Source organism: Hypanus sabinus, chromosome 9 (assembly GCF_030144855.1).
Source record: "Hypanus sabinus isolate sHypSab1 chromosome 9, sHypSab1.hap1, whole genome shotgun sequence".
NCBI lineage: Eukaryota > Metazoa > Chordata > Chondrichthyes > Myliobatiformes > Dasyatidae > Hypanus > Hypanus sabinus.
In genome coordinates, this window is record NC_082714.1 from 4,605,422 (window position 1) to 4,625,643 (window position 20,222).

At 43.8% G+C, this 20,222-nt stretch overlaps 1 protein-coding gene across 3 annotated transcripts in view; it reads left to right on the plus strand.

The window, feature by feature from the left end:
• Nucleotides 1–10,740: 10,740 nt before the first annotated feature.
• tbc1d24 (TBC1 domain family, member 24) overlaps nt 10,741–20,222 on the plus strand; it is a 73,740-nt gene continuing 64,258 nt past the window's right edge. The window contains exon 1 of one of the 3 annotated variants that reach the window (XM_059978895.1): nt 10,741–10,854. The gene's annotated coding sequence lies outside the window, so the exon portion shown is untranslated. Of the gene's footprint in view, nt 10,925–20,222 lie in introns of all 3 variants that reach the window. The other 2 variants (XM_059978894.1, XM_059978893.1) reach the window with 2 other exon arrangements.

The following is a 20,222-nucleotide window of genomic DNA, read 5'->3' on the forward strand; positions in this document are numbered from 1 at the left end:
ACTGTTACCATCAGGTAGGAGGTACAGAAGCCTGAAGGCACACACTCAGTGATTCAGGAACAGCTTCTTCCCCTCTGCCATCCGATTCTTAAATAGACTTTGCAGCTTTGGACACTACCTCACTTTTCTAATATACAGTATTTCTGTTTTTGCACATTTTTAAAATAATCTATTCAATATACATAATTGATTTACTTGTTTATTTATTATGTTTTATTTTATCTATTATTTTTTCTCTCTCTGCTAGATCACGTACTGCATTGAACTGCTGCTGTTAAGTTAACAAATTTCATGTCACATGCTGGTGATAATAAACCTGATTCTGATTCTGAATGTGGAAGGAAACCAGAGCACCCAGGGGAAACTCATGTGGTCATGGGGAGAATGTACAAACTTGTTACATACAAATTGAACTTTGAATTCTGACACTCTGAGCTGTAATAGGGTTGTACCTACCACTAAGCTACCATGGTGCCCATTATATCTATTTATTGTTTGAGTTTGTTCTGACAAGCAAACACATACAGTATGTCTGCTGTTGTTCCTTTCCGTGCCTTATGGTGCATCAGCCAGAAATCTTGCCATTGCTTTAGCGTTCGTCTGTTTCTTACAAGGCTGAGTTGCTAACTCTATGCTCAACCCAGCACGGATGGAAAGCATGCAAGAAGCCACCCGGATTCAAATCCGGAACCACTCATCTTGAAGTCTGGTGCAGACGCCACTATACCACTGGCTGGCCATATACATCTGCATGGTTCCCTTAATCAAACTTAGGGCCTCCCTTTCTCTCAAAAATCATACTACACAAGACATTTTGGTACTTAAGCTTACCAGGCGGAATTGAAGGTTAGGTCGATTTCAGTGGAAGGTTCCTTTTCTAGAAAGGACAGTCCTTTGATTAACTTTCAAACACTTTCTCAGCCCTGACAGCAGCTCAGTATAGAACTTTTTGTGTTTAAAACATGTTCTTTTTTCAGCTGATTTCCTGTGATTTAAGGGGAGTACAAATTACAAAGGAGAAATCCATGTGATATATTAAAAGATTAATTTATTATTCCATATCACATGAGTAAATGAAGTTACTTCCCCTTACATAATTTATCTGGAAATGTCTTTTCCTTAAAAACAAATTGGGATATTCTGGGATATTGAAGCATTTGATCTTAATTATTTCAGGAAGGATCCAATGGTATCTCACTGGTTCTTACTGGTAAGTTGAGCAATTAAAAAAAACGATTTTATATGGAGCACTAAATATAATAAAATGTCACATGAACTTTGTCAAATAATCATTGGTGCTGATTCTCAGGAGATGCTAAACTCCTTGTTTTAAGCGTTGACTGAAAAGAGGAATAGACAAGCATAGAGTGTTAGAGAGGGAATTTCAGAGCCTCGTCAGTCGAAGGCAGATGGTGCAATGATTAAAGTCAGGATGCACTAAAGCCTGAAATTGGAGAAGTAGTGTGTTACTCAATGGCATTGAGGAAGTTACAAAGGTACAAAAGCAAAAGATGATTAGGGTGATTTGAAAACAGGGAAGAGAATTTTAAACTCAAAGAATTGCTTAACCAGGAGCCAGTGTAGGCCATCAGGGATCAGTGATAAGCAAATAGAACTTAGTTAGGATATGGACTTTGGAGTTTTGGATAACCACATACTGTATATGCTGAAGGTTGAATATAGGGCCTGGCTAAGAATGCATGAAATATTTATTTTTAACATAACTCATGTGATTTTCTTTTCCTGGCATCTTTGCTACATCAAAGGCTATTCAATATCCTTTCTATTTTATATCCTTACATGTATGACAATTGATGATTAGCCTGATGCCAAAAGAGCTTGCTTGCTGATGTGTTTATTAAACTGTGAAGAGTTTTAATAGAGTCCTATGTGTTGGAAGTTAGAGAACTACCAAATCTACAGACATGTGTAGTGTGGCAATAAATTCAATTCAGACTGGATCTTTGTGATTCTGCTGCCTTCTTAAATTCTTTATGATTTTCTCTTCTGATTATTTCTATTTAACATTTCTCTACAATTTAGCATCCTTTCTAGAGTAAGGCATTTCTTCATAACACAAGTGCCTGTGCAAAGTATATCTTCAAACTCTCAACTCTTAGAATACTGTGGATTTGAGTTTAATAAAGAACTTGAATCCACAGTATGCTAAGAATTGTGAGTGTTACTGACTGACCTAAGGTAAAACCTGCAAGACCATAGAAGCCTGCAACATTGAAGAAGACTATTTAAAAATCAGGGCCAAAGGAACTATCTAATGCATCCAATGCAGTAGGAGTTTGCTTAGTCCTGAAAAAAAGAGCTTTCCAGATCTTGGTCTGCATTCCTATGGCCTGCAGTAATATCAGAATCAGGTTTATTATCACTGATATATGTCATGAAATGTGTTTTTTTGTGGCAGCAATACAGTGTAAGACATAAAATTATGAAAAGTTACAAAAATAAATAAATATTTCAAAAATCAAATAACAAGGTGGTGTTGAGGTGTTCGTGGACTGTTCAGATATCTGACGGAGGGAAAGATGTTCCTAATTTTATGCTATCTTGTGGATTTCAGCATTTAACACAATATTCCAGTATTCCAGCTGTGGTTCAGCCAATAATTTATCAAGGAATAGCATATTTTCCTAGTTTAAAAAATGTGCCTTTCCCAGATCATTTGAAAATAATTGTGAATTATTTACTGTATGAGGGCTGCAATGTCTACCTATGCTGTATGCATTTTGGTTTATGAATTTTATCTGCTTTCAGTAAGTACTGGCACATTAGTTCATGGTGAGATAGATGCCGAGTTTTGTGATTAGCTTATTATGGATGTGTGTGGTATAACACTTGGCGGATATCTCCTCACTGTTGCCAGGATACAGTTCAACATATAACTGATACTCAGCCAAACATATGAGAATTCTTTTGATTAGTGAGTTTGGGGACTGAGGAAGGGCAAGCTTCCTCATTGTAGAAACCATTAAACGTAATCCTGATTCCATCCTCCTCTATTATACATGCAAATTTCACTGGTCTAGTCAAGAATGAAAGTGTAAATTCTACCAACATGAAAGTTGGAAGTTCATATTATCCTACACCATAGAATGGGTCCAATGGGGAAGGTGTGGGAGAGGGAGGGAGTTGAAATAAGAAACTGGGAGGTGAATCATGGAAAAGGTAAACAGCTGAAGAAGAAGGAATCTGATAGGAGAGGAGAGTGGACCTTGGGAGAAAGGGAAGGAGGAGGGGTACCAGAGAGAGGTGATAGGTAGATGAGAAGGAGTAAGAGGGAAGCCAGACTGGGGAATGGAAAAAGACAAAGGGGAGGAGGGACAAATTACCAGAAATTAGAGAAATCAGTGTTCATACTGTCAGGTTGGAGGCTACCCAGATAGAATATGAGGTGTTGCTCCTCCAACCTGAGAATAGCCTCTTCATGGAAGTTGAGGACGCCATGGGCCGATATGACAGAATGGGAATGAGGAGTGAAATTAAAATGGTTGGCTGCTGGGAAATCCTGTCTTTTACAAACAGAGCAAAGCTTCTCTAGAGCCAGTGGTGCAGGGTCTAGTTGCTAGAAGAACATAAACATGAGCGATTATGCAGATGTTGGAAAGCTTGAGTAACTCCCACAAGATGCTGGGGAAACTCAGTAGGTCAGGAAATATCTATGGAGAGGAGTCTCAGGCTGAAAAGACAACTCTTTACTCCCACACATAGATGCTGTATGACTTGCCGAGTTTCTCCACCATTTTGTGCTAGATGACCTTTGCTTTACAGTTGTTTAGTGTAAGGCACAGTCTCCCATATGCTTCTACAAATGGGTCAACTTTGTCTTGAAGCTTGACCTCCAAGTGTACATATCCATGTAACTGAGGTTAAACTGACAGAATTGATGGAAATTGAACAACTTCCCACTTAAGGAGAGATGCAGAAACTGAATCTAGAGCAAAAATACAAGTTGTTAGAGGAAAGAAATGGTGGGTCAGTGAGGATCTGTGTAGGCAAGCAATTTTTTTTGGTAAATTAATTCATCTAGTCTAGTTTTGAGGTATTTCTCTCAACCAGTTCACGCTCCAGGTCCAAATCAGTCTCAATGAAGACATTCAATCAATCCTGCTGGATGCAGATAATGGTAATAGAATCATTTCATGCATGTATAAGGGGTTGTCAAATCTTAAAACACATTTGACTTCATACATTAAAACAAAATGGGAGAAGGAAGGAGGGTTAATTATATCTGAGGAAGAACGGACAACAATATGGAGGTATCAATGGGAGTGTACCAGTTCACAGAAATGGAGGGAGTTTGGATGGAAAACTTGATAAGATATTTTATTACACCCTCTCAGAAATCCCATTATGATAGTAACCTCCCTGTTTGCTGGAGAAATTGTGGAAATCAAAATGCAAATCATTATCATATTTTTGGGACTGCCCTGTTATCAGAAACTATTGGAAGGGGATACACAATGCCCTACAAGACATCTTTAAATGTGAAATACCCTTAGAGAGTAAGACCATATATTTTGGATATATACCTCAAGAATGGTTGAAAAGAGATAAATATTTAATGAATATACTTTGATGCACCATCAATAACTCTTGGAGACGTGAGTCAAGATAGGCTTTTATTAGCTGGAAGAAAGCACCATCAGCAGCAAGAGCCCACCACACAACATACTGAAGACTGAGGGAGGAGCAGTGCCTCCAATCGCCTTTATACAGGGGTCTGTGGGAGGAGCCACAGGAGCAGTCAGCGGGGGGGGGGGGGGCATGTCCAGACAGATATATGTAGTTCACCACATTCACCCCCCCCCCCTTTGTTTTAAAAGAGAGTCCCTATGGAGTGAAGTTTCTTACAAGTATATTTACAGGTTAAGTCTATCAGGTGGTCGAATCTGTCGCTGCAAACTATGTAGCACTGGCAGTGATTGCACCGGAGACGGTGGTTGTGCTGGTTCCGGCCTGACAAGGTGTCAGCCCATTAGGCGTCAGTGATCCCTCATGCGTGTGCGAGGCGCCCGGTATGGGAGTGTCGTGAGGAGTCTGTGTAGGCTTGGTGTGCGCGGTGTCAGGTGGGTATACACCTCGGTGGGTACAGGGTTCGTAGTTTCTGTGGAGTGTTCGGGGTAGTGGTCTGCTGCTCCTGTGGGCGCCAGGTCGCGGATGGAGACCATGTCCTCCCGCCCATCAGGTAAGACCACATAGGCATACTGGGGGTTCGCATGTAGTAGGTGAACCCCCTCTACCAGCGGGGAGTATTTATTGCTCCGCGCATGATTCTGGAGCGGCACTGGCCCTGGGGTCATCAGCCAAACCGGTAGGGTGGTCCCAGTGGCAGACATACTGGGAAAAGAGGCGCTCATGAGGGGTGGCATTGGTGGACGTACATAACAGAGAGAGGATGGAGTAGAGTGCCTCGGGGAGGACCTCCTGTCTTCGAGAGACCGGCAACCCCTTTGACTTAAGGGCTAAAAGTGTGGCCTTCCACACTGTGGCATTCTCCCTCTCCACCTGTCCATTTCCCCGGGGATTATAGCGCATGGTCCCACTAGTAGCAATGCCCCTAGCCAGCAGGTACTGGCGCAGTTCGTCACTCATAAAGGAGGACCCTCTATCACTGTGGATATAGCAGGGATATCCGAACAGAGTGAAGAGCTGGCGCAGGGCTTTTATGACGGACGTGGCAGTGGTGTCGGGGCAGGGGATGGCAAAGGGGAACTGCGAGTACTCGTTGAAAATGTTGAGAAAGTAGACATTGCGGTCAGTGGAGGGAAGGGGGCCCTTATAGTCAACACTCAGTCGCTCAAAGGGGCAGGTGGCCTTGATAAGTTGCGCCTTTTCAGGACGGTAGAAGTGCGGTTTGCACTCAGCGCAGACTTGGCAGTCCCTGGTCATCGTCCTGATGGCCTCAAGGGAGTAAGGCAGGTTCCGGGCTTTCACGAAATGGTAAAATCGGGTAACCCCTGGGTGGCAAATATCTGCATGGAGGGCGTATAGCTGGTCGAGCTGCACGCTGGCACAAGCTCCCCGGGATAGGGCATCAGGGGGCTCACTGAGCCTTCCAGGCCGGTATAGGATATCATAGTCGTAGGTGGAGAGTTCTATTCTCCACCGCAAAATTTTATCATTTTTGATTTTGCCCCACTGTTGGTTGCTGAACATGAATGCAACTGAGCGCTGGTCGGTCAGCAAGGTGAACCTTTTGCCGGCAAGATAGTGCCTCCAGTGCCTAATAACTTCCACTATGGCCTGGGCTTCTTTCTCCACCACAGAGTGCCGAATTTCAGGGCCTTGAAGGGTACGAGAGAAGAATGCTACTGGCCTGCCTGCCTGATTGAGGGTAGCAGCCAGCGCAAAGTCAGAGGTGTCACTCTCTACTTGGAAGGGAATGGTCTTGTCCACCACATGCATCGTTGCTTTGGCAATGTCCCCTTTAATGCAGCTGAAGGCCGTGCAGGCCTTGGCAGAGAGGGGAAATGTGGTGGACTTGACCAGGGGTCGGGCCTTGTCTGCGTAATGAGGGACCCATTGGGCGTAATAGGAAAAGAAGCCCAGGCACCGTCTGAGGGTGGTGAGAAGAGGGAGTTCTAACAGGGGGCGCATACGGTCAGGATCAGGGCCAATGACCCCGTTCTCCACGACATACCCAAGGATAGCGAGTCGGGTGGTTCCCAACACACACTTGTCCCTGTTATAGGTAAGGTTCAGAGCTTTGGCCACTTGGAAAAATCTTTGGAGTTTGGTGTTGTGATCCAGCCAGTCGTGACCGCAGATGGTGATGTTATCCAGATATGGAAATGTGGCCTTCAGTTGGCACTGGTCCACCATCCGGTCCATTTCCCTCTGGAAGACAGAGACACCATTTGTGACACCGAAAGGGATGCACAGGAAGTGATAGAGCCTGCTGCCCGCCTCGGAGGCAGTGTAGGGGCGGTCCTCCGGGCGGATGGGGAGCTGGTGGTAAGCGGATTTCAGATCTATGGTCGAGTACACCTTGTACTGAGCTATCTGGTTGACCATATCCGCGATGCAGGGTAGGGGGTACGCGTCAAGCTGCGTGAACCTATTGATGGTCTGGCTATAGTCCACGACCATCCTATTTTTCTGCCTGGTCCGAACAACAACCACCTGGGCCCTCCAAGGACTTGTGCTTGGCTCAATGATCCGCCCCCCCCCCCCCGAGCAGCCACTGCACCTCCAACTGAAGGAAGGCCCTGTCCCCCGCGCTGTACCTCCTGCTTTCAGTTGCCACAGGTTTACAGTCGGGGGTCAGATTGGCAAACAGCAGTGGGGGAGAGATCTTGAGGGTGGAGAAGCTGCAAGTGGTGTCAGTAGCGCAGCTGTCGGCATAGTGCTGGGTGGGATGTGCGGGTCGGTGTGTGTGTGTGGTCAGTAGCGGGTTTTATGACGAAGTCCCACAAAACTGAGGATTCCTGACAGTGAGTGGTGGGAGGGGCCCGTCATATGCCATAGTCACACTTTTTAGGTGGCTCTGGAAGTCCAGCCCCAATAGCACAGGCGCACACAGTTGAGGCATGACCAGTAGCACAAAGTCCCGATATTCTGTGCCCTTCACCACCAATGTCGCTACACAACCCCCCCAGATGTCTGTGGAGTGCGACCCAGAAGCCATGGTGACTCTCTGGCTTTCCAGCTGTGTCACGAGTCTGCAGCATTGCACCATGTCCGGGTGAATAAAACTCTCAGTGCTGCCTGTGTCAAACAGGCAGCTAGTCCTGTGCGCCTCCACCAGGATGTCCATCATTCACCTTGCAAGCTGGTGTGGGGCGCTTTGGTCGAGGGTTACGGAGGCCAGAGTTGAATTGCCGTCTTGGTGCCCCGTAAGCACCTGTGGGTTGGAGGTGGAGCGAGGTGGCGCCGACAAAGATGGCCGCCCCCATGCCTCGCATGCGGCACTGCTCGACCCCGCTCGTGGTTTAGACTTACAGACCTTGGCAAAATAGCCCTTCTTTCCGTAGCTGGAGCAGGTAGCTTCTCGGGCTGGGCAGCGTTTTCGGGGGTGCTTTTCGAGTCCGCAGAACTAACACTGCATGGACTTGCGACTGGCAGCAGCTGTGGTCGCTTCACCAGAGGGTTTCGGGGAGTTCATGGACTCGCGAGTGGAAGCAGCTGAGGTCGATTGGCCGGGTAGCGGGGTCTACGGCATCCACGGGGCCGGCGGGAGATCGCGCGGCTGGACAGTGACAGCGTTGTGCAGAGCAGCCTCCAGTGTGTCGGCCAGCTCGATTGCCGAGCGTAAGGTAAGATCGGCGTTTTCCAGCAGCCGCTGGTGCTGTATCCCCGTAACGGCATCTCGTACAAGGAGCTCCACATGCTGTTCTGCTGTCAGTCGCCTGCAGTCGCAGGCCCGCATGAGTGTCTGTAGGGCCTGGACAAACTCAGCGCTCGACTCTACAGTCCGCTGCCGCCACATCGCTAAGCAATGTCTTGCATAGACGGTATTCACCGGCCGCAGGTACTGTCTTTTGAGGGCGTCCATTGCCCCTTGGTAGGTTGGCAGGTCCCTGATAAGGGAGTATTCCTTCAGACTGACTCTGGAGAGGAGGATTTTGTGTATGATAGCAGGCTCAGTCACGGGAATCTCTTCCAAGTATGATTGGAAGCATGCAAGCTAGAGTTCAAAGGCAATAGCTGCTTCTAGGGCTTGAGGATCAATGTCCAATTTTTCCGGACATAAAATACTTTACATGTTTTAAAATTCCAGCTAATAAAATTGATGCACCATCAATAACCCTCGGAGACGTGAGTCAAGATAGGTTTTTATTAGCTGGAAGAAAGCACCATCAGCAGCAAGAGCCCACCACACAACATCCGGGAGACTGAGGGAGGAGCAGTGCCTCCAATCGCCTTTATACAGGGGTCTGTGGGAGGAGCCACAGGAGCAGTTAGCGGGGGGGGGGGGGGGGGCCTGTCCAGACAAGTATATGTAGTTCACCACACTGTTGGTGGCTGGTAAAAATACTCTTACTAGGAAATGGTTATCACAGGAGAGACCAACTTTAAACACATGGATGGAAATTACAATGGACATTTACAAATTGGAGAAGATAACAGCATCTGTTACTGGGAAAAATGGTTTAACTACATAATGCCTCATAGACCAGATTTTATTTTCACAAATCAATGAATATGTTGTAAAAAAAATCACTCCCTACTTGTACATAGTTCTTTTGCTTGTTTTTTCTTTCCACTCTTTTCTATAAGTGTATACCTCAGATAAATACTTTGTGGAGATCTGTGATATATATGATTATATGATATATATGTATAGTGTCTGAAACACATTTTATGGAAATGTTTGTTTGATGATGAACTTCAATAAAAAAATAACAAAAAAAAAATCCTGCTGAATGAACTCTGCACAGCCTGATGCAAAGTTTCAAACCAAACCTTTGACAATCCATTTCCTCCCACAGATGCTGCTCAACCAATTCCTCCAGCACAATGTTTGTGGCTTCAGATTCTCAGTGAAGGCATTTCCCTTTGCTTCTCCTTTGAATGCAAAATTGATATTGATTTATTATTGTCACCTGTACCAAGATGCCCATGGGTCATGGAGCTGGAAGTCACATTCTCGATGTCTGTGAGTCTGAACCAAGGACTGAAGGCTGGAGGTCCAGACGTGGCTTGTTGGAGGCATGTCTGTGTTAGTGGATGAGTGGGTTTGAGGGAGAAAGGGGACTTGTTTGGTGAACAACGTGGGCATGCTATATTGGCACCAGAATGCTGGGTAACACTTGCTGGCTGCCTCCAGCACATCCTTAGGTTGTTAACACAAACAACACATTTCACTGTATATTTTAAAGTACATGTGATAAATGAATCTGAATCTGATACAGTTAAAAGCTTTCGTTTGCATGCCATCCAGATACCAATGATAAACACAAGAGATTTTGCAGAAGCTGAAAATCTTGAGCAACTCACACAAAATGCTGGAGGAACTCAGCAAGTCAGCCAGCATCTATGGAGGGGAATAAACAGTCAATGTTTTGGGTCGAGTCCATTCATCAGGACTGGAAAGAAAGAGGGCAGAAGGAAGGGAACAAAGCAGGCAGGTGATAGATGAGAACAGTTGAGGGAGAAGGTGTGTTGGTGGGGAAGGAAGGACGAAGTAAGAAGCTGCGAGGGTATGCGACAGCTGCGAAGAGGTAAAGATACAAAAAATATAAACAATTGTCTGCAGAATAAAGGGCGACAGCCACAAAGAAAGTTCAATACAGACAGGCAAAAAGGGTATAAGGGTCATGAGGAGTAGACTGAGAGATCAAGAGTTCATCGTTATACAAAGTTTCCTTCGGAGATCTGGTAACAGCGGGATAGAACCTGTACTTGAGCCTAATGATGTGTGTTCTCAAGCTTTTGTATCCCTGCCTCACGGAGGAGCAGACTCACGTTCTGTGTGTTGTTGCCTGAACCTAGATGTCTGCGATGCTGTTGTAAGCGAATTTTTAGTCGCGCTGGCGGCAATCAGTTCGACTTCACTTGTCGCAGCATCACCTTGATTTGGCCTCCACTAACAAGCTTTCTTCTGAGAGGTCACCCAACTCACATGCGCGGCGGAGGAATTATCTGGGGATTTTATTTAACCCAAGAAGTAAAGGAAACAAATTAATTTAGATTACCTCAGTCGCCTTTGATACCTGCTAGCGCCTGCGCATTCACGGGACGGGAGGTAGGGCGGGGGAGGGGCAGAACGACGGCGGTTGGAAGAACGCATGCGCGATAGCGCCGCGAGCCTGTCGATGACTGGGGCTCGAAGCAGCGGCAGTTGTAAGGGCGCATGCGCGGCGAGGCAGTAGGCGATAGCCGCTCGAGGCGGTGGCGGTGAGTGGCGGATGGCGGGAGACCGGGGCACACTGACAGTCTTGGCAGCTTTCTTTTAAAGTGCTTCACGGTGGGTTTATGAAGAGATCTGGGCGCTGTCCCCTCCTTTCTTCCCCCTCCCGGGAGATCAGTCTGGGTGTTTGTCGTGCCGGCAGGCGGGAAGAGGCAGGGTCCCTCACGACCGTCCTCTCGTCGTCCTGTCCCCCACCCCTGCAGATATACATTCGGGCTCGGTAATGTCAGTTCAAGAGAATCAGAATTGGCTGCATTGAGGAATGCGCAGGTTCCCATTACAACAGTGTGCGGGTTGCAAATTAATTGTTTTTACTGCTGTGCAAGGATTTTCAAAACATGTTCAATGTCATTTTTGAAAAGTAGTTTAAGTTGTAATAACATCAGTACGGAAATTAGCTCATCGGCCCACCCTTTCCGTGACAGCTATCCAGTTACTATCTATACTAATCTCCGTTTTCCAGCACTTGGGCTGTAGCTTCAGTGTGGTGGAGTTCAGATGTTTTTCTCAGTTGGATTTAAATGCTGTGAGAACATTTGCCTTCACCATCCTCGATAATAAAACGCCCCACTGTAAAGACTTAAAAACTGGCATAGTCCTGTAAATAGAACTAGACCAATAAAGAAAGGAGCAAGGGAGTGATGAAGGAAAGTGAGAAGGTATTTGGGAGATCTACAGGTTACAGTCATTGGTAATGAAAATGGGTGAAAATAAGGTCAGAACTAGAAAGGCAAAGAAACTAGTGTTGTAGAGTTGGTAGGGTGAAGAGATGAGGGGTTAACTGCAAATATATAAATGCAGGTATTCCCCAAGTTATGCTAGGATTCCTTCTGTTCCTGAGATTTGTTCATTGCCTGAATTTTTCATAACTTGGAAATGAACAGAAACTGTGTGTGAGAACAGTTTAACCTCGACAATGGACAGGCATAGGAAGAGCTGCTACCATCAGCCTCACCAATTCAGTGAGTGAGTCTGTTCAGTGCTGCCAGCTCTGCTTGGCTCATCCCTGTCCCCCAGTTTTGAAAATGAATTGTTTAAAAAAAGGTTATTTCCTTGGGGAGTCAGGGGAGATGAATGGGCTAAGGAGGAAAGTATTACAAGGAAATAGTCAAAGTATTCCACGTCTTTGGCACGGTTAAGAGAAGTGCTTATAGCAAAGGACCAAACTGCTAGAGAAGGGGTTACCAATCTTTTTTTATGCCACACACTCTATTTTCTGAGGATTCCATGGACTTCAGGTTGGGAATCCCTGTGTTAGAGGAACTCTGCAAGCCAGGCAGCATCTGTAGACAATGTTTCATATCAAGAGCCTTCATCTACAGTGTTTATATGCAAACAGCTTGCACGGTGAGGAAGAAGAAATTGGCTAAGATACTAATGAATTCCTAAAGGACAAGTATAATGGAGATTGAAATCTTTCTGAATGCAAAATAGCATCTGAGGGTGGAAAGGAGTAAAAATATCTCACTGAGGAAATGTTTATGGGACTTGGAATGAGTGCCAGAGAATTTTAAATTCTCAGAGACGTGAAACCAGATGAGATTCTCAAAGATGGGAGAAGTGCCTGAGGAGTAGAGGTCAAGCCAAATTACAATTTAAAGAGATTTCCTACGCAGTGGGTTAGGGCAGGTAGATGATAGAGCCAGACAATGAAGTTTCGGTCAGGCGAAGGTTGTCAGCCAGATTTTTCTTTAACACAATTTGAGGATTGTTTGGTATGTTCTGATTTTAGTCAATAAAATAAAAGGTTTAAATCTGAAAAATTCACATGATTGGTTAAAGAAGCTTTTGTTGTCTGAGTAGCATTCTATGTGCAGCATTCCTGTCACTCCCAAGTATCATTTGTTACATAACACTGAATCTGTTTGTAAAGCAAGGGAAATTGTTCTGTTGTCCTGGGTATATTCTTCCTAACTGTTTGCTACCATTCCACCTACACCATCCCCTTGATTAGCTTTGTGCCCATTATTGGTGACAGTTGCTGGCCACATCAGAATTTGTCAAAGTTTGAGAGCAATACTGCATCCACTCCAGCTCAGCTGCAATCTGGCCATGTTACCTGGCATTCACTGTCTTTTAAAGCATAAATTGAACAAAACTCAATTACTGTTATTAGTTTCATTAAGCAGCACCTCCCTCATCCACCCACAGGAACCCGTCAGACATCCCCAGCGATTATCTTCATTCTTGTTGTAGATTTTGTTCTGTTCCTAACCCTCCTACTAATCAATGCTAAGATAAATGTTTCAGACTAATGTGAAGTGTTTTGACTAGGAGGTTATTTCCTGGAGATTTTTCAGCTGTTTCCTAGAGTCATACAGAACAGAAAACAGGTTCTTTATTTTGTCAAGGAATAAATATATCCAAGTCAAATTTGTATCTTTCAGCAACTCTGTCCTACTTGAATATTTAAAAAAAATTCTAAACAGGAACCTTTCAACCCCCACTTTAAATATACCAATGTCTTGGCCTCTACAGCTGTCTGAGGCAATGAATTTCATAGATTTATCATCCTCTGGCTAAAGAAATTCCTCCTCATCTCTGTTCTAAATAGATATCCCTCTTTTCTGAGACTGTGCCCTCTGGTCCTAAACCCCTCCACTATAGGAAACATCCTCTCCACTTTCACTGTATCTAGGCCTTTCAATATTTGATAAGTTTCAATGATATCTCCGTCATTCTTCTAATTCTAGCGAGTACAAGCCCAGAGCCATTAGATGCTCCTCGTATGTTAATCCTTTCATTCCCATGATCATTCTGATGAGCCACCTCTGGACTCTCTCCAATGCCATTCAAGAGACTTACGGGTGTCATAGAGTTGTACAGCATATAAACAGGCCCTTCAGAACTATCATGCCTGCATTAATTGCATATCCCTCTTTGTTGTGCTTATTTAATTATCTGTCCAGATGTCTTTTGAATGTTACAGGTTCCACCTCCACCACCTTCCTATCAACTCATTCTAGATACCAACTGTTCTTTTAAAAAACATTGTCCTTCCAGTGTGGCAAATGACCAACTGAATACTGGCAACTAATAGAATGTGGATCCATTGCAAATACTTTGCTGCTTTCCAGACCATCTGACAAGTATTCCATATGAATGCTTATGCTGTGATAGTGAAACCTATGATAAAGTATCTCTCATAGTAATAATGCATAATTTTGCTCCAATCTGGGTTATCTTGGTAACTGGAGCAGGGTTGTGAATGTTGAAAATCATGTTTATGTTGTCCTAATTTTTGCTCAACCTTTTCACGTTTTCACTTTTCAAACAGGTTGTCTGTTTGGGAATAGTTTATTATCATGCTAATTCAGATTTTTTTTTGTTTTTAAATCTTAGAAGCATGGGTAATCTTTCTCTTGCTCAGTGCTGATCTGTTATTCATTTAAATTATAGCGAATATAGTTCAATCACCTGTTTTTTGCTCCACCTTGTTTAATACGTCTCACTTGAGAAAAATATATTGATCACAACTGAAATTACTGTAATACACAAGCTCTTGAAATACTCCCTAACTCTTTCTCTGTTACATTGACAGCTGCATTGGTGCTGTTTCCTGCACTCATGCTGTGCTCAACATCTTCATCAACTGTGCCTCTAACTTCCATTCTACTCTCAAATTTACTTAGTTCATCTGTTATGAAGGATGAAGGGGGGATCTCATTGAAACCTTTTGAATGTTGAAAGGCCTAGAAGTAGATGTGGAATGGATGTTTCCCATGGTGGAGGAGTCTAGGACAAGAGGGCACAGCCTCAGGATAGAGGGTGTCCATTTAAAACAGAGATACGGAGCAATTTCTTTAGCCAGGGTGAGGTAAATTTGTGGAGTTTGTTACCCCAGGCAGCTGTGGAGGCCAAGTTGTTAGGTGTATTTAAGGCGGAGATTGATAGGTTCATGATTGACCACGGCATCAAAAGTTACGGGGAGAAGGCTGGGGAGTGGGGCTGAGGAGGGCAAAAAGAAGGGTAAGCCATGATTGAATGGTGGAGCAGACTCAATGGGCCAAATGTCCCAATTCTCCTGTTTTTAATTAATATCTCTGACACCACTCTCTTCTTTTTCTATATCTCTGGAGACAGACTATGTACTGACATCTTACAAAACTACTGACCCTTAACAGTTACCTCAACTATTCTTCCAATCACCGTCTCACTTGTAAAAATGCTGTTATCTTCTCTCAGTTCCTTGCTCTCTGGCACATCTGTTCTCAAGATAAGGCTTTCCATTCTAGAACTTCTGAAATGTTCTCCTTTTTCATAGAATGGGTTTCCCTTGCGGCATTAGTGATACTGTCCTCAGCCACATCTCTTATTTCCTGCACATCTACCTTCAACTGATCCTCCTACAATAATAACAGGGATAAGGTTCTCTTTGTTCTTACCCACCACCCCATGAGCCTCCACATCAAGCTACCCAGTACATGATACTTACACCATCTTCAACAGGATCCTACTACTAAGCACATCCTACCCTCCTCCCCCCCCACCCCCCATCCACTTTCCATAGAGGTCACTCTCTGTGTAATTCTTTGTCCACTGTTTCCTCCCTTATGATCTCCCTCCTGCGAGTCTCAGCTCACATCATCTCCCTCTGGTTCCTCTCCTCCTTCCCTTCCTTCCGTGGTTCACTCTCCTCTCATATTATGTTCTTTCTTAAGGCCTTTACGTCTTTTATCTATTCCCTCCTAGCTTCTTCCTTCATTCCACCTTCCCCCTCACCTGGTCTCACCCAACTCCTGCCAGCTTGTACTCCTTCTCTTGCCCTCACCTTATTCTGGCTTCTGTTCCCTTCTCTTCCAGTCCTAATGAATGGTCTCAGCCGGAAATGTTGAATGCTGCCTGGCCTGCTAAGTTTTTCCAGGTTTTTATGTAATTTACTCAAGATTTCCAACATCTGCAGAATTACTTGTGTTTATTCTTTTTTTTCAACACTTGGCTGATCCGTGGTGTCCTGTGTGTGCCTCGTGCCTTTACTATCTTCCACTTCAATCGGTTAATAAACATTCAGTTAATAAGGTCCATTGAAATGTGCTTTCCCTAATGTGTCATTAAATAAAACGCATGTGATCTAGGGAGTGATCTTGATGTACAATTCATTGTTGTGTTTGCAGGGACAGATAAAGCAGGTTGTGTAGACTAACTGCCCAAATCTAGCAGGTGCTCAGAACTGCCTCTGCCTATTCATTTTTTTCAGACTTTTAATCCATCACGGATTCTAAATGTAAATTTGAATATATAATTTTATTTAAAATTGCACATTAAATAAGAGCAGTGAATTTACCTGACTGAATTGCTCCACAAAGAAGAACAGACTAGAAATTTCAAAGTAAAATTTAATGCACCGATTGACTATCTCTGGCAAAGCTATTACAGCTCAGGGTGTCAGATTTCATTTCCAGCACCATCTGTAAGGAGTTTGCATGTTCTCCCCATGACCATTTGAGTTTCATCCAGGTGCTCCAGTTTCCTCCCATAGTCCAAAGACATACTATTTTCTAAATGTGGAGAAAATCTGGGATACAAAGGGACTTGAGAGTCCTTGTGTAGAACATCTTACAGGTTAACTTGCTGACTGAGTCAGTGCTAAGGAAGGCAAATGCAATGTTAGCATGCATTTCAAGAGGTCTAGAATATAAGAATGGAGTTGTGATGCTGAGGTTTTATAAGGCTCTGGTAAAGTCTCACCTTGAGTATTGTGCACAACGTTGGGCTCCTCATCTAAGAAAAGATGTGCTGGCATTGAAGGTTCAGAGGAGGTTCACAAGGATGATTCCAAGAATGAAAACGTTATCATATGAGGAATGTTTGATGGCACTAGGTCTGTACTTGCTGGAATTTAGAAGTATGGGAGGAAAATCTCATTAAAACATTTTGAATGTTGAAAGGCCTAGACAGTAGATGTGGAAGGATGTTTCCCATGGTGGGGAAGTCTAGGACAAGAGGGCACAGCCTCAGGATTGAGAGGTGTCCATTTAAACAGCCTCTTCGGAAAGTAGTGGCAGTAATGAGCTTTCTTGACTATATGATGTGTTCTGGGACCATGCAAGGTTATCTGTGTTTGAACTATTTGCAGCTTCCACTGCTGTGCTGCCGATGTAAAGGGGCTTGTGAGTGGTGCAAGTTCTCCTGAAATCGTTAACCATCTCCTTTCTTGATGATGTTAAGGTTATTTGCATGGCACCAGGCCTTGAGTTCTTCCACCTTCTCTCTGTAGGCAGTCTCATTTTTGGTGGTAATGAGCACTGTCATGTAATTGGCAAATTTGACAATGTGATTTATCTGGTGTTCCCAGTCATACATTGTAGACATGCTTATTTAAACACATTTGATTAAAATGTGGGTGACGAGGAAGTAATCACTTATGGCACTTCTCTATTGTCAAAAACATTAAGACATAGTATTGTGCTCAATGTACAGTATATTTTTTGTGACAATTAAGACAAGAGAATATCTACCTCTTAGTTGCCCTAACAAGCTTAGGGGAAATTGGGAATAGGCAGTGGATGTTGGCCTAGCCAGCAGTACCCACATCCCACACAATTATTTAAACAAAAGTTTGTGTGGACTTCCAGAGGATATTCATGGAACTGCAGAAAAAAATGACAGAAGGAAGCCCATTATGTCCCTGTCAGTTTGGAAGTTACCCAACCCTTTCCTGCCTTCCAGCATTGATCCATAGCCCTCTAGATCAAAGATCTGCACATATGCATCCAAGCACTTTTTAAATGGGATATAGATTTCTGTCACTATATATTTTCTTGAAAGTCGGTTCCAGTCCCTATTACTCTGGGTGGGAAAAAATACTTCATCTAATCTTTTCTGCAATTATTTCAAATCTACACCTTCTGGTTTTTGACCGTTCTGCTCAGAAAAATATATCCTCCCTGCTTACATACCAAGGCCCCTCATAATGGTATACAAATTGAAGTTTCCTTAAGTTTCCTCTGCTCCAGAGGAAACAACCACAGGCTGTTCAGTACACCAGCTGGCCAAGTTTTTAGTTTTGGTAGCATACTAATAAATCTCTGCTGCACCTTTGTTCTATAGCATCTTTTCTGTAATGTGATGACCAGAACTATATGCACTATTCAAGCTGTACTCTAACTAGTGTTTACTATTCTGGCCTAATCTCCCTGCCAAGGCCATTAAAGGAAGGCATCTTATTTGACTTTTTTTAACCCTTTATCAACCTGTCCTGTTGGCTTTAAGGATTCATGTAGTTGTGTATCTGTACTCCCATACCTCTTGGAATCGTCCCATTTGCTGTGTATTCTCTTGCTTTGTTGCACCTCCCAAACAGATTAATTCACATTTCTCTGAATGAATTCTGTTTGCTACAATAGACCAGATAGTTATATCTAATGACATTCAGTTTTTCTTCCTCATTGTTAATCTCACAGCCAAATTTGTATCCGATACAATTTTTTTACAATGGACCTTACATTTGAGACTAGGTCATTAAAATATTGTGCGTAAAGCTAGGGACTGGATTCTGAGCCCTGAATAGAACCCAATGGTAACAACCTTCCAATCACGAACACCTATTTAATATAAGCATTAGAGATTCTGCAGGTTCTGGAAATCCAGAGCAACATGCAAAATACTGGAGATACTCAGCAGCTCAGGCAGCATCTACGGAAAGGAATAAACAGTCAACATTTCAGGCAGTGACACTATTCAGGACAGAAAAGGAAGGGGGAAGATGCCAGAATAAAAAGGGAAAGGTGAGGAGGGGAGGAGAATAACTAGAAGATTAAGCCAGTTAGGTTGGAAAGATAAAGAGCTGGAGAAGAAGAAATATGATAGGAGAGTAGGGTGGACCATGGGAGAAAGAGAAGGAGGAGGGGACCTGGGGCAGGTGAGAAGAGGTAAAAGACCAGAGAGGAGAATAGAAGAGCGAAGGGGTTGGAAACATTTATTACCAGAAAGAGAAATCAATATTCATGCCATCAGGTATAGCCATCAGGATACAAGGTGTCATATTATTTAGAACATAATACAGTTCAGGACAGGAACTGGCCCTTCAGCTCATGTTTACGGAACATAGAACAGTACAGACCTTTTGACCCACGATATTGTGCTGAACTAGTTAATTTGGAAATTAACTTATTAACTAACTAAACTAATCCCTTCTGCCTACACAGTGTTCTTATTCCTCCATTCTATGCTTATTCATCTGTCTATCTGAGAGTGTCTTAAGTGCTGTTATCATATTTCCCTCCACCGCTAACCCTGGCAAAGCATTTGAAGCACCCACTACACTCTGTAAATGAGGGGAAAAAAAACAACTTTGTCCCTGACCTTAAATACATGCCCTGGAAAAAAGGTATTGGCTTTGCTCTCTTTTTACATTTCTCTTTCTCCTCTGTGTCTTGCTACTCCAGAGTAAACAACTTAAGTTTGTCCAACCTCTCCTTATTGTGCTTGCTCTCTAATCAAAGCAGCATTCTGACAAACCTCTTTTGCACATCCTTCCTGTAATAGGGTGACAAGAATTGAATACATTACTCCAGCAGCAGCCTAACTAGTGTTTAATAAAGCTGCAACATAACTTCTGGAATTTAGCACCTTGACTAATAAAAGCAAGTCTGCCAAATGCCGCCTTTGCCACCCTGTCAACCGATGCAGTCACTTTCAGGGAGCAGTAGACTTTTGACCCCAAGATCCCTCTGTATATCAATACTGTCTTGCCATTAACAGTGTACTTTCCCTTTATATTGATCTTCCAAAGTGCAAGACCTGAATTTGAATTGAATTGACTTTATTTCTTACATCCTTCACATACATGAGAAGTAAAAATCTTTGCATTACGTCTCCATCTAAATGTGCCATGTGCAATCATAATAATTTATAATAAATAGAACAGTCAATGTAATATAGACTACACTCAAGTCAGTGTGAGTTTATCAGTCTGATGGCCTGGTAGAAGAAGCTCTCCCGGAGCCTGTTGGTCCTGGCTTTTGAGCTGCGGTAGCCCTTCCCGGATCTTAGCAGCTGGAATAGATTGTGGTTGGGATGGTTTGGATCCCCAATGATCCTACGGGCCCTTTTTACTCACCTGTCCTTGTAAATGTCCTGAATCATGGGAAATTCACAACTACAGGTGCGCTAGGCTGTCTGCACCACTCTCTACAGGGTCCTGCGATTGAGGGAGGTACAGTTCCCATACCAGGCAGTGATTCAGCCAGTCAGGATGCTCTCAGTTGTGGCCCTGTAGAAAGGATTTGGCGGCCCATACCAAACTTCCTCAACCGTCTGAGGTGAAAGAGGCGCTGTTGTGCCTTTTTCGCCACACAGCTGGTGTGTACAGACCACATGAGGTCCTCGGTGATGTGGATGCTGAAGAACTTGA